Below are 7,563 nucleotides of genomic sequence, written 5' to 3'. Positions count from 1 at the left end.
CTGTAACTAGGGATGTCTGTATGGCTCAGTGGGTTAAGCACCTGCCTTCAGCTCAGGTCATGATCTCAGGGTCCTGGAATCAAGTCCCACATGAGCCTGCTTCTCCCTCTGCCTGCTGCTCCCCCTGCTTGTGCTCTCTGACAAACAAATAAAATCTTAAACAAACAAACAAACAAAACAAACAAACAAATAAACAAAAACCTATAACCAATAAGAAATAAAATGCAGGAGATAGAAAAATAAATATCTGTTGCCTTTACAGCAGATAAAACTGATTAGATAATGTTACTTTAGATATGAAGCCAAAGGGGTTTATAACATGCTTCCCAAATGGAATTCCCCTCAAATCTGAGCTCGCAGGCCTCTTCCTGGAGGCAGCGCTGCTTCAGTGTGACCCATAGGGAAGAGCAGAGGATGTGGGCCTCCAGAAGACAGACTGACTTTGAAAGATGAACCCAAAAGATACAGAGCCAAGCCAATTCACTAATAAGGTCTATTCCATCTCCCCGGAGGAGAAGTGAGGGGACAGATGCAAGGGGTCTTGCCTTGCCTTGCTTTTTCCTTCTGGGAAGAAAATGAATGGCCTATCCCTGTCCATGAGGAGAAGAAAATTAAGAACTGTCTCATTCACAATGTAGTTTCAATACGAGTAGAATGGTGTCTTTCAAAAGATAATTACAGGGGCACCTGGGTGGCTCAGTCAGTTAAGAATCTGCCTTTGGCTCAGGTCATGATCCCAGGGTTCTGGGATAGAGCCCACATCGGGCTCCCTGCTCAGTGGGAAGTCTGCTTCTCCCTCTCATATTCCCCCTGCTTGTGTTCCCTCTCTCGCTGTCTCTCTGTCAAATAAATAAATGAAATCTAAAAAAAAAAAAAAAAAAAAAAAAAAAAAAGATAATTGCAAAGTGCATTTTGAAAAAAATCAACCCATACCATAGTGCACTGCAGGTGGTACATCTGATGCAGTAGGCAAGTAAAAACAAGTTTGGTGATTGACTTCTTTTGTTTTTTTCTTCTAAACCAGTTGGTGTCTCTTTGTGTATACATGTATAACAGTATTCAAAGATAATATCAAAGTCTAACTTTGAGGCTCTGCATGAAGCTGACACCCCAGCCACTCCAGCCCCTTCAAGAGAGAGAGAGACACCCTGGCTTTCCAACTGGTGCAGATCTGTGACCATGTTTCCACCTGTTGATGTCCAAATTTAAAAAGCAAGTTATGTAACCAATTTTTTAGTGATACTAACTGTAATGTGTGATTAATGCTTATCACATAGTTTTGAAAACCATGGACTCTGCAGAAATGAATCCACACTCTGCCATTACTGTGTTTCTTTAGACACGTTACCTCTTTGTACCCCATTGTCTTCATCTGTAGAATGAGAATAATAACAGTATCCATCTCACAAGGTTGTATGAGTAATACAGTATATTCAAATGTCTCAGTACCTTGCATATAAGTGTTCAATAAGTGTTAGACACTATTATCTATTTTGAAAGATCATTCTTTATCCTGAAATAATACCCACCCTTTCATTTTGATATTTGAATGTCTTCCTTCATGAAATCATAACAATAGTTTATAGGAAATCTCTTTTGTAATTTCCTCCACAAAATTTGCAAAAAAGAGTTGACAACCTTGTATTGATTAGTCTCTCGCATTTTTTTTTGTTTTAAAATTTAACTGATTTATTAAAATCAAGTATCTGGAAACCACTAAACTATTGTACACTGCCTCCCACTTCCATTTTTTGAAGAACTTGTAAGTAAGAAAATAAGGTATATATTTTGTATCAAGTAACTTTTAGAATATTACCAGCTCTCCTGCCCCTTTGTCTTTGTTGCAACAAACAAATGTGTTGTCTTTGTTGCAAATTAACATCCAAAGACAACAAACAAGTTGTCTTTGTTGCAACAAACACATTTGTTGCAACAACAAGTTGTCTTTGTTGCAAATTAACATCCAAGGTCCCATTAGTATATTTGCACAGGGGTCTGAAGGGCTCTGTGAAATGACCTATGTTTAAACAGTCTTTACTAGTGGGCAATTAATCTGCCTATTTACATTACCTTGGCACTGTGCATCAGTGAATTTATGATAAATACTGCTGAATGATAATGTCCCCTGTGACAGTGAATCTTAATATCCTTTGTCACTCAACTTGAGGCAGTAGAGGCACTGAGTGAGCGAACAATTCATACATGATTGACTGAAAGACAGCAGAGGACACCAATTAAAAGCAAACCACATTTCTTTTTTTTTTTTTCCATTTCCAAACTTTATTGACCACTCTCCAGTGGCATTTCTAAAATTTACCTTTTTTAAAAAATACAGTGTTATATTAGTTTCAGGTATACAATATGGCAATTCAGCAATTCCATACACCACTCAGTGCTAGTTACAATAATTGCTCTCCTGAATCCCCATCACCTATTTCACCCATCTCCCCACTCACCTCCCCTCTGGGAACCATCAATTTGTTCTACGTATTTAAGAGTCTGGATTTTTGTTAACCCTTCCCCCTTTTTAAAAAACAAACCTCATTTCCAACTCTAGCCCTGATCTTATGAAATTGCTGGCTCTCTAATCGTCACTACTGGGACATAAGTTCATATTTTGAAATAAGTTGGTAATGAAATAAGGAAATGAGAACCTGTGTAATTAGGAAGTGAGAATCCACGTCAGCACCCAGAAGTTCTACGAATTTTATTGAGATGAACTTTAAAAGCCCAAAACATTTTCCCAGGACCTCTTACTTGCTCACATGGCAGCACTGTTGACTAAAGCTGTGATTAATCCTGACAATAACCACAGGTAAGGGATAATATTTGTCATAAAAACAGATGCCTTTGCCTCAAGCTAACATGTGAAGGCATATTTTTGATGAAAATATCCTGGCTCCTCCAGATATTTCTGAAGGGGATGTGTCTGTTTCACCAAGCTGGCTCTGGGCATCTGGCACGTCTCTGTGAGTGGGCAGAGGAGGGATGCCAAAGGAGCAGTCCCTCATCTGAACTCTTGATTTGCCTTCCCTGACAGCCCTGCTCAGAGAGAAACTGAGATTAGAGAGATGCCTATCTCCTGGGAATGTGACAAGTGACAGTTTCCATCAGCGTTTATCTCTACTTGGCAAAAATAAGGCAGGTCTGGATACAGGCTCTGTGGAACTTGTTGGCAGTCATGGGCCATCCCGAGCTGGGCCCTCATGTCCAGGAATACATACATATTATCCATCATAACCAGATAAAGAGGCTGCCAACTATGAGAGTGACTAGAATTTGACCTTCCTTCACTGAAACAAGGGCAATCATCTAATGACCAAGAGATTTATATGAACTCTCAGATGTGTATTCCTATCCCTGTTTAATGGCTGGGGTGGGGGGAACAAAGCTGAAAAAGATTTGGTCGTCTCATATACAAGAGCCCACAGCAGGTAATTGGGGAAGGGGGTGTGGAAGAGAGGGGGAACCAGGATTCCAACTTGCCTGCCTGGTTCCAAAGTTCAGGTTCTGGCCACTGTGCTAATGGACCCCTCGCTCTCTAAGGAAGGCTGGGTAAGGTAAGCCTGCTCCCTGCAAGACTGTGCCATGTTTGTGAAACTGTCTTTCTAATTAACTTCTGTCCTGAAATGTTTCTCAGAGAGGACCACACCTCTGAGATTCTTCAGGGTCTGACTGGCTTACCTGTTCATTTTAAAAATCCAAAGCTAAGAATATTGTATATATTTATTTAAGTGCATCCATTTTCCCCCTTTGTCTTAACTTTCCCTTCACCTCAGGAGAGTCTCCCAAGCAAGCTTTGTGAAACTGCAACCAATAATCCCTTTTGCTAGTAATTCTTCAGAAGTATCTGACTCTAAAGGTACGCTCTGATGGCTTGTCGCCTAGAAAGATGGAAGCATAGAAAATTGTTTGTTTTAATTAATTAGCCATCTGTGAAAGTAAATCTATAACCAAGCTATTGAAAAGAACTTTTTATGTAGTTACATTGCGTATCCAAAATATAGTATCTTTTTAAATAAATGAAGACAAGTGGAAGAAATTAAGAGTATAGCTTATATGTTTTTATTTGTGTTCTGCTCCCGATCTTGACCCTCCCCACTCTAATAACCCTAACCGATGCCCTTATGTCTGGACAATAATGTGCCAAAGGAAAGACTTAGGGCCTGGCACATTGATCTGGCCAAAAGCAAAGACCTGTAATCAGGAAGGCAAGAAAATGGCACCAAAATCCAGAATCACAACCAGCGAATCAGCTGAAGGGTTGACTAAGAAGCTACAGATGCAATGAGACCAGCTAAGTCTAGTAAGGAGATATTGAGCCACATGCGGGCAGATCAGGCTGGATAGTGGGAGTACAAGGACATTCTAGGCAATTCCTTTTATACTGACCTTGGTCCACTTTGCTGGGCCAAAAATGGAATGAAACTATGTTGGAAGATGTTAGAAGTAACACTGTGTTAATGGACTAAATGTTTGCATCCCCCTAAAATTAATATGTTGAGATCCTAACTCCCAACATGATAGTATTAGGAGGTGGGGCATTTGATAGACGATTAGGTCATGAAGGTGGAGCCCTCATAAATGGGTCTAGTGCCTTATAAAAGGGGCCCCAGAAAGCTCTCTCACCCCCTCCACCATGTGAGGACACAGCAAGAAGATGGCTGTCTATGAACCAGGAAGTAGATCTAGCCAGAATCTGCCAACACCTTGATCTTGGACTTCCCAGATTCCAGAACTGTAAGAAATAAATTTGTCATGGGGTGCCTGGGTGGTTCAGTCGGTTGGGTGACTGCCTTGGGCTCAGGTCAGAATCCTGGAGTCCCTGGGTGAGTCCTGTATCAGGTTCCCTGCTCAGTGGGGAGCCTGCTTCTCCCTCTGACCCTCCCCAACTCATGCTCTCTCTCTCTCTCTCTCTCTCTCAAATAAATAAATAAATAAATAAACTTTAAAAAGAAAGAAAGAGAGAAAGAGAGAAATTTGTCATTTATAAACCACCCAGTCTATGGCATTTTTGTGATAGCAGCCCAAATGGACTAAGACAGAATTTTTACAACTTTGGCACTAATAATATACATCTTAAAACCATGTATTAAAATGAACTTTGCTTGATACTTAAGGAGTATGCCAAATATCAACTCTTGGAAATGAATTCTGACCAAATTTCAAAAGCAAGAAACAGCATATTTGCATGGTAGGAACTTTAGGGAGTCTACTTTCCTCATCATATCATCATGACCTTTAACCAGTCTGGTTCAGTATCTTTAAACACACAACAAGCACACACCACATAAATAAAGCAAATCACCTGTCCCATTCCCTATTACCTACCTCACCCGGGAAGGCTTCAGCCTCTTCCACACTTCTCAACCTGTCCTAATGTTCCAGTTCACCAGCCAAGTTCCAGGCCTATCTCCAACTGGCTCCTCGGACCACAGCTCTGTAATTCAGCTCTTCACTCTGCCTCAGGGGTCCTCTTCTTTGTCTGAGTCATTCCTTGCTTACCCGATTTGTTCCAGCCTTTCAGGGAAGGGAGAGAGAAGGCCATTCCTTTACCTTGAACCATTGTAATGAGAAGATAAAAATATCTGCCCTACTACTATCTTGAGTTCCACCTATAGTGATCCTTTCCTTTGTGTTAAGTAGGGATCTATCCCTACCACCCTCTTTTAAAATGTAAATCCTTCCAGAAGACAGAGACTTTCAGCATGAATTAATTTATCTCATTTTTCCCCAGGACAGAAGAAATCAAGATAACAGAAACAACTCAGAGTAGAGAAAGCACTAAAATACAGAAAGAGAGAAAGGGAAGTTAGAAGCACTGGGCAACATTACCCCTTTGCATTTTAACTATTAATATGGACAGCACTGGACTTTTGAAAACAATATCCTACCTGAGCTACATCTTCAGAATGAAAAAGTCAAAATAGTTTACAGATTTATCACTGCTGCCTTGTGCCAAAAATCAAGGATTAAATACAGACTCATTAATATTTGTGCAGTGGAATAATATTTTGAGATATTAACCTAGAGTTTTCCCCCTGATACCCACCTCTCTACCCTGTCCTCCCTACCCCCACCAGGTACTCTTAGGCCTTTCCTAGGCCCCTACATCTAGACCTTCTTTATTCATTACTTCAGTCAAGAGCCTCAGAAGCCTGCTAAGTGCTTGATCGCTACCCATTCAGCCTAGCATGATAGATACCTTCACTGTGTCTCTTCTTTTTTCTTAATTAATTATTTTTATTAACATATAATGTATTATTTGCCCCAGGGGTATAGGTCTGTGAATCATCAGGCTTACACAGTTCATAGCACTCACTATAGCACATACCCTTCCCAATGTCCATAACCCAACCACCCTCTCCCTACCCCCCTTCCCCCAGAAACCCTCAGTTTGTTTTGTGAGATTAAGAGTCTCTTATGGTTTGTCTCCCACCCGATCCCATCTTGTTTCATTTTGTCCTTCCTTACCCCCCACACTACCCCCCTGCCTCTCAACTCATATCAGGGAGATCATATGATAATTGTCTTTCTCTGATTGACTTATTTCACTCAGCATAATACACTCTAGTTCCATGCACCTCATCACAAATGGCAAGACTTCATTTTTTTGATGGCCGCATAGTATTCCATTGTGTATATATACCACATCTTCTTTATCCATTCATCTGTTGATGGACATCTAGGTTCTTTCCATAGTTTGGCTATTGTGGACATTGCTGCTATAAACATTCGGATGCACGTGCCTCTTCGGATCACTACATTTGTATCTTTAGGGTAAATACCCAGTAGTGTGATTGCTGGGTCATAGAGTATTTCTATTTTCAACTTATTGAAGAACCTCCATGCTGTTTTCCAGAGTGGTTCACCAGCATGCATTCCCACCAACAGTGTAGGAGGGTTCCCCTTTGTCTGCATCCTCTCCAACATCTGTCATGGAACCAGAAAAGACCCTGAATAGCCAGAGGAATATTGAAAAACAAAGCCAAAATTGGTGGCATCACAATTCCAGACTTCAAGCTCTATTACAAAGCCGTCATCATTAAGACAGTATGGTACTGACACAAAAACAGACACATAGATCAGAGGAACAGAATAGAGAGCCCAGAAATAGTCCCTCAACCCTATGGTCAACTAATCTTCAACAAAGCAGGAAAGAATGTCCCATGGAAAAAAAGACAGTCTCTTCAACAAATGTTGGGAAAATTGGACAGCCACATGCAGAAGAATGATACTGGACCATTTCTTACACCACACACAAAAATAGACTCAAAATGGATGAAAGACCTCAATGTGAAACAGGACTCCATCAAAATCCTTGAGAAGAACACAGGCAGCAACCTCTTTGACCTCAGCCACAGCAACTTCTTCCTAGAAACATCGCCAAAGGCAAGGGAAGCAAGGGCAAAAATGAACTATTGGTACTTCATCAAGATCAAAAGCTTTTGCACAGCAAAGGAAACAGTCAACAAAATCAAAAGACAGAGGCACCTGTGTGGCTCAGTGGGTTAAGCCTCTGCCTTTGGCTCAGGTCATGATCTTGGGGTCCTGGGATAGAGC

The sequence above is a fragment of the Mustela erminea genome, chromosome 5, assembly GCF_009829155.1.
Source record: "Mustela erminea isolate mMusErm1 chromosome 5, mMusErm1.Pri, whole genome shotgun sequence".
Classification (NCBI taxonomy): Eukaryota; Metazoa; Chordata; class Mammalia; order Carnivora; family Mustelidae; genus Mustela; species Mustela erminea.
The sequence above is the reverse complement of the archived record's forward strand: the minus strand, read 5'-3'. Positions refer to the sequence as shown.